The following is a 9,020-nucleotide window of genomic DNA, read 5'->3' as shown; positions in this document are numbered from 1 at the left end:
TTCCTCCCCTTCTCTCCCTCCCTTCTCTCCCTCCCTTCTCTTCCTTCCTTCTCTCCCTCCCAGCTCTCTCTCCCATCGCTTCCTACCTTCTCGCCTTTCCCTCCCTTATTCCTCACCTCCCTCTCTTCCTTGTTCCTTCCCTCCCTCATCCCTCCCCTCCTCCCTCCCTCCCTCATTCCTCCCTCGCTCCCTCCCCCCTCTTTCTTCTCTCCCTTCCTTCACACTTCCTTTTCTCCTTCCGTCCCTCCCTCCCTCCCTCCCTTCATCCCTCCTCACCTCTCTGCTTTCCCTCCCTCCCTCCCATTCTTCCTCCCCTTCCCTCCTCACGTCCTTCTCTCCCTCCCATCCTTCACCTCCTTTTACCCCTTTCCTTCTTTCCCTTCCATCCTCCTCCCTCCCTCCCATTACTCTCCTTCCCTCCCTCCCTCCCTTCCTCCCTCCCTCCCTCCCATCCCCGTCTCTTCCTCCCTCCTCTCCATCCACCCCCTCCCTCCCAACCCCCCTCCTTCTCACCTTCCCCTCCCCCTCCCATCCCCCTCCCCTCCCCCTCCCTCCCCTCCCCTCCCCCTCCCTCCCCTCCCCTCCCCCTCCCTCCCTCCTTCTCATCCACCCCCTCCCTGGAAACCTAGCCCCCTAGTCCCTCTTGTTAGTTCTTAATAGGGTGTGTGAAAGTGCTCCTGTTTGTGTGTGGCTTGATGACGCCGCGCGTACGCACGCGTGCAGGTGCGCGCGTGAGAGCAGCGTCATCTGACTGTCACGTAGTGACGTCGTAATCTAGTAATCAAGTCTCTAGAAAGGAACGTTGTTATAATGAATTGTTCTCCAGCTGGCTACCTCCCCTGTAAGGGGGAAAAAGCCGTTGGTATATGTATGTATGTTTTCCAGATATCAATTTTCGGCGTTTGTTTGAATTGCCGTGTGTGTGATTCACCATGGCCTTGGATCACGTGTTGACTCGTGATCGACAGCTATTTCCATCTCGGAAGAGAGCTTAAAGCTCTTGTATGGCCGATTAGTGGGTAATACTATGACCTTACACGCACACACACACTCAACTCCTCGCCCACGAGAGTTGGAGTAACATCCCGCAGCGCAGCGATACTGAAATTATTTCAGCCCTGGACGGGATTCGAACCCGGACCTCCGTAGTGGCAGACAGGAACTCTACCAACTGCGTGTGTGTGTGTGTGTGTGTGTGTGTGTGTGTGTGTGTGTGTGTGTGTGTGTGTGTGTGTGTGTGTGTGTGTGTGTGTGTGTGTGTGTGTGTGTGTGTGTGTGTGTGTGTGTGTGTGTGTGTGTGTGTGTGTGTGTGTGTGTGTGTGTGTGTGTGTGTGTGTGTGTGTGTGTGTGTGTGTGTGTGTGTGTGTGTGTGTGTGTGTGTGTGTGTGTGTGACTCTTTACGGTCTTGTATCACGTGTTGGACTCGTGATCGACGGCTGTTACCCACCCAGGTGAGAGCTTAGAGCTCATACATAGCCGATCTATGGGTTATGCATCTGGGTGAGTGTGTGTGTGTGTGTGTGTGTGTATTCACCTCGGATCTGCTGCAGTCTCTGTCGAGACAGCCAGACACCACCCTACGGCAGTGAGCTCAGAGCTCATTATTTGCCGATCTCTGGGTAGGTCTGAGACCACTCACACACCACACACCGGGACAGCAAGGTCACAACTCCTTGACTAACGTCCCGTACCTACTCACTGCTAGGTGAACAGGGGTTACACGTGAAAGGAGATAAACCCAACTTATCTCCGCCCGGCCGGGGAATCGAACCCCGGTTCTCTGGCTTGTGAGGCCAGTGCTTTACCAATCCCCCACCGTGTGTGTGTGTGTGTGTGTGTGTGTGTGTGTGTGTGTGTGTGTGTGTGTGTGTGTGTGTGTGTGTGTGTGTGTGTGTGTGTGTGTGTGTGTGTGTGTGTGTTAGAAGGATTACGTGTGTAAATGCATTGTGTATGTGTAAGTGATACGCATGTGACATGGCATGACTTGACTTGACGTGTTATCGTGACCTGTTATCGTGACGTCACTGATCTAACTGTCTCTTGCGGGATGGCCACTTTCGTCCGATCCGATTGTCTTTTGCCGTTTGCTGTTTTTTGTCTTTTTATCTTTTTCTTTTTATTTGTCTTTTCTTTATTTCCGTCCTTTTTTTTTCTTTCTTGTCATTCTTGGCTCCTGTTTTTTTTTTCTTTTTTTTTTTGGCCAATTTTTGTCTAATCTTTTTCGTTCGTGGTTTTGTCTTTTATCCTTTTTTTATCTTTATTTCGTCTTTTTTGTCTTTTTAGTCTTTTATTTTTCTGTTGTCTTTGTTTCGGTATTTTGTCTTGTTTCTTGTTTTTTCTTTTGTCTTTTTTCTTTCTTTTATTGTTTTGTTTCGAATATGGCCGAAGACTTCTTTGTGATTTTCCTGCTTGTAGTTTCCTGTAGATGATGTACAGATCCTGTAGACCTCTCTCTCTCTCTCTCTCTCTCTCTCTCTCTCTCTCTCTCTCTCTCTCTCTCTCTCTCTCTCTCTCTCTCTCTCTCTCTCTCTCTCTCTCTCTCTCTCTCTCTCTCTCTCTCTCTCTCTCTCTCTCTCTCTCTCTCTCTCTCTCTCTCTCTCTCTCTCTCTCTTTCACATACTCTCTCTTATACGCTCTCTAATACTCTCATGCTTTCTCTCATATTCTTTCACTTTCGTTTCTCTCTCTCTCTCTCTCTCTCTCTCTCTCTCTCTCTCTCTCTCTCTCTCTCTCTCTCTCTCTCTCTCTCTCTCTCTCTCTCTCTCTCTCTCTCTCTCTCCCTCTCTCATAATATTCCATCTCAACCAACCCCACCAACAAAATTTCCCATTCCACTCTCCCTCCTCTCTCTCCTTCTCTCCTCTCCCTTCCTCCTCCCTCACCTTCTCATTCCTCTCCCTCCCCCACTTCCCCTCCCCCTTTCCAATCTTCCTCCTCTCCCTTCTCCTCTCCTCTCCCTTCTCCCTCCCCTTCCCTCACCCCTCACTCCTCTCCCTCCCTCTCTGTCCCCTCTCCCTGCCCGTCCCTCCCCCAATCTCCCCCGTCCTTCCTTCTCCCTCCCCTCTCCTTCCTCTTCATCCTCCCTCCCTCCGCCTCCTTTCCCACTCACCCTCACCCTCCCATCCCTTCTCACCCTCCCTCCGCCTCCTTTCCCCCTCACCCTCACCCTCCCTTCCATTCTCACCCTCCCTTCTCCTCCCTCCCCCTCCCTCCTACTCCCTCCCCCTCCCTTCCATCCCTCTCCCCCTCCCCCTCCCCCTCCTCCCCTCCCTAACCTCTCCCTTCCCTCTCTATCCTGCTTCCTTCCTCCCCTCCTCCTTCCCTCCCCCATCCATCCCTCGCCCTACCATTCTCTCTCTCCCCCTTTCTCCCCTCCCTCTCTCCCCTCCTCTTTCTCTCCCTTCCCTTTCTCCCTCTCACCCCACTCCACCAACAACATTTCCCACTTCATTCTCCATCTTCTACCTTCTCTCCCTTCTCCTCCCCTTTCCTCCCTTCCCCATCCCTTCCCCTCTCCCTCTCCCTTCCTCTACCTCCTTCTCTCCACCCTCTTCCCCCCCTCCCTCCCCCTCTCCCCCTCCCTCTCATCCTTCCCCTTCCTCCCACGTATCTCCCCCTCTTCCCTTCCTTCCCCTTCTCCCCTTCCCTTCCTTCCCCTTCCTTCCCCTTCCCTTACCTCCCTCCCTCCACCTTCTTCCCCTCCCTCCCCCTCTCCCCCTCCCTCTAATCTTTCCCCTCCTTCCCACATATCTCCCCCTCTTCCCTTCCCTCCCCTTCTCCCCATCCCTCCCCCTTCCCTTCCTCCCCTCTTCCCTTTCTCCCCTTTCTCCTCCCTCCCCCCCCAGCCCCGTTTCGGATTTAATCAGCGCGCGCACACTGGAAACCTTTAAATAATCGTTAGCGCAACCGCTCCTTTCGCCACAGTGGCTAATACACCGTGACGTCACGAAAATCGATGACGTAAACCAGCAGGGCGGTCACTGATTGGTCGAGCCGGAGGAACAAGGACCCTGCCGCCCCCCTTTGTTCTCTTCACGTAATTAAAAAGGTCAGGTGGGAGCTCTAGATATTACAGTCCTACAGAGTCCTACAAAATCCTACAAAATACAACAAAGTCCTAAAGAGACCTACAAAATCCTACAAGTCCTTACAAAGGTCTGTAAAGTGCTACAAAATCCTATAAAGTCCCATACAGTCCCATAAAGTCCTACAAAGTCCTAGAAAGTCTTAACAAAGTCCTACAAAGCCCTACAAAGTCCTACAAAGTCATAAAAAATTCTACAAAGTCTTAAAAGTCCTATCAAAGTCTTTACAAAGTCCTAGAAGGTCCTAGAAATTCCTACAAGGTCATAAAAAGTCCTACAAAGTCTTAAAAGTCCTATCAAAGTCTTAACAAAGCCCTACACAGTCATTATAAAGCCCCACAAAGTCCTCACAAATTACTACAAAATCCTAAAAAGTCCATAAAAAATCCTACAAAATCATATAAGGCCTACAAAAGTTGTACAAAGCCCTCCAAAGTCCTTAAAAAGTCCTACAAAGTTCTAGAGTCCTTACAGTCTCGTACAAATTCCTACAAACTCTTTACCAAGTCATACAAAGTCTTACAAAGTCTTTAAAAAACTCTAGAAAATCCTATAATGCCTTATCAAATCCTGTAGTCCTACAAAGTCCTTACAAAATCCTAAAAAGTCCTACATAGTCCTATATAGTACTACAAAGTCCTTACAGACTAGTACAAGTTCCTACAAACTCTTTACAAAGTCATACAAAGTCTTACAAAGTCTATAAAAATCTCTAGAAAACCCTACAATTCCTTATCAAATCCCATAGTCTTACAAAGTCCTTACAAAATCCTTACAAAGTCCTGGATAGTCCTACATAGTACTACAAAGTCCTTACAGACTCGTATAAATTCCTACACACTCTTTACAAAGTCATACAAAGTCTTACGAAGTCTTTAAAAACACTAGAAAACCCTACAATGCCTTATCAAATCCTATACAAAGTTCTTACAAAATCCTTACAAAGTCCTACATTGTCCTACATAGTACTACAAAGTCCTTACAGACTCGTACAAATTCCTACAAAATCTTTACAAAGTCATGCAAAGTCTTACAAAGTCTTTAAAAAACTCTAGAAAATCCTACAATGCCTTATCAAATCCTATAGTCCTACAAAGTCCTTAAAAATCCTTACAAAGTCCTACATAGTACTACAAAGTCCTTACAAACTCGTACAAATTCCTACAAACTCTCTACAAAGTCATACAAAGTCTTACAAAGTCTTTAAAAAACTCCAGAAAATCCTACAATGCCTTATCTAATCCTATAGTCCTACAAAGTCCTTACAAAATCCTTGCAAAGTCCTACATACAAAGTCATACAAAGTCTTACAAAGTCTTTAAAAAACACTAGAAAATCCTACAATGCCTTATCAAATCCTATAGTCCTACAAAGGTCTTACAAAATTCTTACAAAGTCCTACAAAGTCCTACATAGTACTACAGAGTCCTTACAGACTCGTACAAATTCCTACAAATTCTTTACAAAGTCATACAAAATCTTACAAAGTCTTTAAAAAACTCTAGAAAATCCTCCAATGCCTTATCAAATCCTATACTCCTACAAAGTCCTTACAAAATCCTTACAAAATCATAAATAGTCCTACATAGTACTACAAAGTCCTTACAGACTCGTACAAATTTCTACAAACTCTTTACAAAGTCATACAAAGTCTTACAAAGTCTTTAAAAAACTCTAGAAAATCCTACAATGCCTTATCAAATCCTATAGTCCTACAAAGTCCTTACAATATCCTTACAAAGTCCTACATAGTCCTGCAAGTTCTACAAAGTCAATAGAAAGTGCTATATTGTTTTTAACAAAGTCTTAACTTTATTAACGAAATTAACAATTTGTGGATTTCGCCAGGCAATTTCGATCAGCTACGAGAAAATATTTTAAAGATCAAGAACGTTAGTTATGTCTATTTTGTGTGGCGAGTTTGTCTCAGTCCTTGTTTCGTAATCACAAGGACAAAGGTTCGAGTCCCTATTGTCCCCAATGATGGCCACTCGTCCCTCTCCCCCCCCCTAAAAAAACATTTTCACGCTCAGAAACGTTTCTTAAAACGTTGTCGAACTTATTGGTTATTACTAGTATCAGCTGTTGTCCCCCCATATCTCTCTCTCTCTCTCTCACTCTCTCTCTCTCTCTCTCTCTCTCTCTCTCTCTCTCTCTCTCTCTCTCTCTCTCTCTCTCTCTCTCTCTCTCTCTCTCTCTCTCTCTCTCTCTCTCTCTCTCTCTCTCTCTCTCTCTCTCTCTCTCTCTGTAATACTGTTACCCTCTCTCATACTCTTTCTCTCATTCTCATTCTCATTCTCCTCTCTCTCTTCTCTTCCCTTTTTCCCTATTCTACATTATTTCCGTTTTTCTTTTCGCTTTCTCGTTCGTTAGAAATTAACGAATATGCAAGTCTTCTCATCCTGAGTCTAGCCTAGTCCCCTTTGCATGAATCCTTCTCTGTGATTGGTCTATTTCTCTGTGTTTACGTTTGCTGCCTCTGGGCTCTATCGCGTCATCTCGCACCCAAGTGGGCGTGTATCACGGGTGTATCACTAATAGGCGCTTACATACAGAGCCCACATGGGGGCCGGGGGGGGGGCACACGTCCTGGGGCGGCATATTTAAGGGGGGCGGCATTTCTAGTCTGGACATACCGCCCACAAAGCTGACAAAATCATTATAATAAAATAAGCTCAAAGGAGGCCTGAATATCTTACCTTAATATACGAATTTTGCTGTAGAATCAACAGAATATGGAATCTTTTCCCTATATCCTTACTGCAATAGAGACATTGAATAGCATATTTAAAACCTGATTAACTATTTTGCAAGCCAGTGACTATAATATATAGTAAGGGATGATGGAGATGGGTAGTGGGGATGGGGGAGGGGGGGGTCCGTCACTGAGATCTTTGCCCCGGGTGGGGGGGTAGCGGCTCTTAGGCATGTATGGGCCCTGGGTACATACACACAAATGAAACGACCAATCACAGGCAAGGGGTCATTAACTCAGCACAAAGCACAGCAGGATTGGTCGTTGCCAAAATTAGGAAAGGTTCAAGATATTCCGCAAAATGACTTGTATGAGCATACTCGTATATATGCTGTCTGATAACTTGACCCTGTTATGTTCTCTGAAGAATACTCTGGAAAGTAGGCGAATAAAAGGTACTACTATCTCTCTCTCTCTCACACACACACACACACACACACACACACACACACACACACACACACACACACACACACACACACGTATATATATATATATATATTCTAAATATATAGTAGCACATTTGTAGATAACACACAGGAACCCACAGTCGGAGAAAGAATAAACTTCGAATAAAGAATAATCCTATATTTCGGCTATCAACTGTAGCCCTCTTCAGGAAAGTACTTTCCTGAAGAGGGCTACAGTTGATAGCCGAAATATAGGATTATTCTCTATTCGAAGTTTATTCTTTCTCCGACTGTGGGTTCCTGTGTGTTATATATATATATATATATATATATATATATATATATATATATATATATATATACATTTTCTTTTTCTCGGAAAAAAATCAAACTCAAAGGGTGTGTGTGTGTGTGTGTGTGTGTGTGTGTGTGTGTGTGTGTGTGTGTGTGTGTGTGTGTGTGTGTGTGTGTGTGTGTGTGTGTGTGTGTGTGTGCGTGTGTGTGTGTGTGTGTGTGTGTGTGTGTGTGTGTGTGTGTGTGCGTGTGTGTGTGTGTGTGTGTGTGTGTGTGTGTGTGTGTGTGTGTGTGTGTGTGTGTGTGTGTGTGTGTGTGTGTGTGTGTGTCGGTGTGACCTCGCTTATTTTTTTTAATTTTCATACATGGTTTAATATTTTTGCGCGTCTTTTTTGCGCAAAATATTACACCAGTTGTAGGGAACATCTATTCGACAAGGTTTGGTCAGAAAAGGGAAAAAAATATTGTGATTTTCTCACTTTTTGGGTGTGAGAGTGATGGGGGGGGGAGGGCCAGGGAAAAAGTCGTTGTCCTGTTATAAAAAAAAAAAAAAAGCGAAATTCCCTCACCTATTGCTTTTTTTTTTTTTTTTTTTTTTTTTTTTTTTTTTTTTTTTTTTTTTTTTTTTTTTTTTTTTTTTTTTTTTTTTTTTTTTATAACTTTTGTGGTGGTCGTCGCAAAACTGTAAAAAATAAAAGGACGGTTAAAAAAACAAAGAGAAAAAAAATGCTGTGTGTGTCGGAAATGTCGGTATGCCTGTTTTTAGCGCAGGAATGAGGCTCTTTCTCAGAGGGTCAAGTTAACATAGGGTAGGTTAAGCTATGGTAGGTTAGGTCAAGCTAGGTCAGGCCATATCATATCAGGTCAGGTGAGGTCTGGTTAGGTCAGGTAAGGTCAGAATAGATCAGGTTATATCAGGTCAGGTTGTGTAAGGTTAGGTTAGGTTAAATCAGGTTGTGTCAGATCAGGTTAGGTCACCCCTCCACACCCCCTCCTCTCCTTTCTCCCCACCATCCTTCCCCTTCCTTCTCCTCATCTCCTGTCCACTCCTCTCTTCCTGACATCCCTCCTCTCCCCTCCCCCCTTTCTCCACCCTTTATGACCTAACTCTTCCCTTCCTTTCCCCCTTCCCCTTCCCCCCAACATCACTCCTCTCCCCTCCCCCTACCCCTCTCCTTACCCTTCCTCTCTCCACCCTTCCACCTCTCTCTGCCCTTCCTTTCCCTACTATCCCCCTTTTATCGTCCCCCTCTCTCACTCATCCCCCACCCTCCTCTTCCTTTCTCCTCTCCCAAACATCACTCCTCTCCCTTATCCCTCTCTCCTCCTCCTCCTCCCCTATCCCCATTCCATCCCCCCTCCCCCTCCCCCTTCACCCCTCTCCCTCACCCTCAGCGTTGCCTGATTTCTCGCTTGTTCATTGGCGATCATGCAATTACGTCATGAAGGGGATTTCCCAGGTGGCTGGAACGCGCA

Source organism: Oratosquilla oratoria, chromosome 18, assembly GCF_046742065.1.
Source record: "Oratosquilla oratoria isolate Oo_2021 chromosome 18, ASM4674206v1, whole genome shotgun sequence".
Lineage (NCBI taxonomy): Eukaryota > Metazoa > Arthropoda > Malacostraca > Stomatopoda > Squillidae > Oratosquilla > Oratosquilla oratoria.
This window is presented reverse-complemented; position numbering follows the sequence as displayed.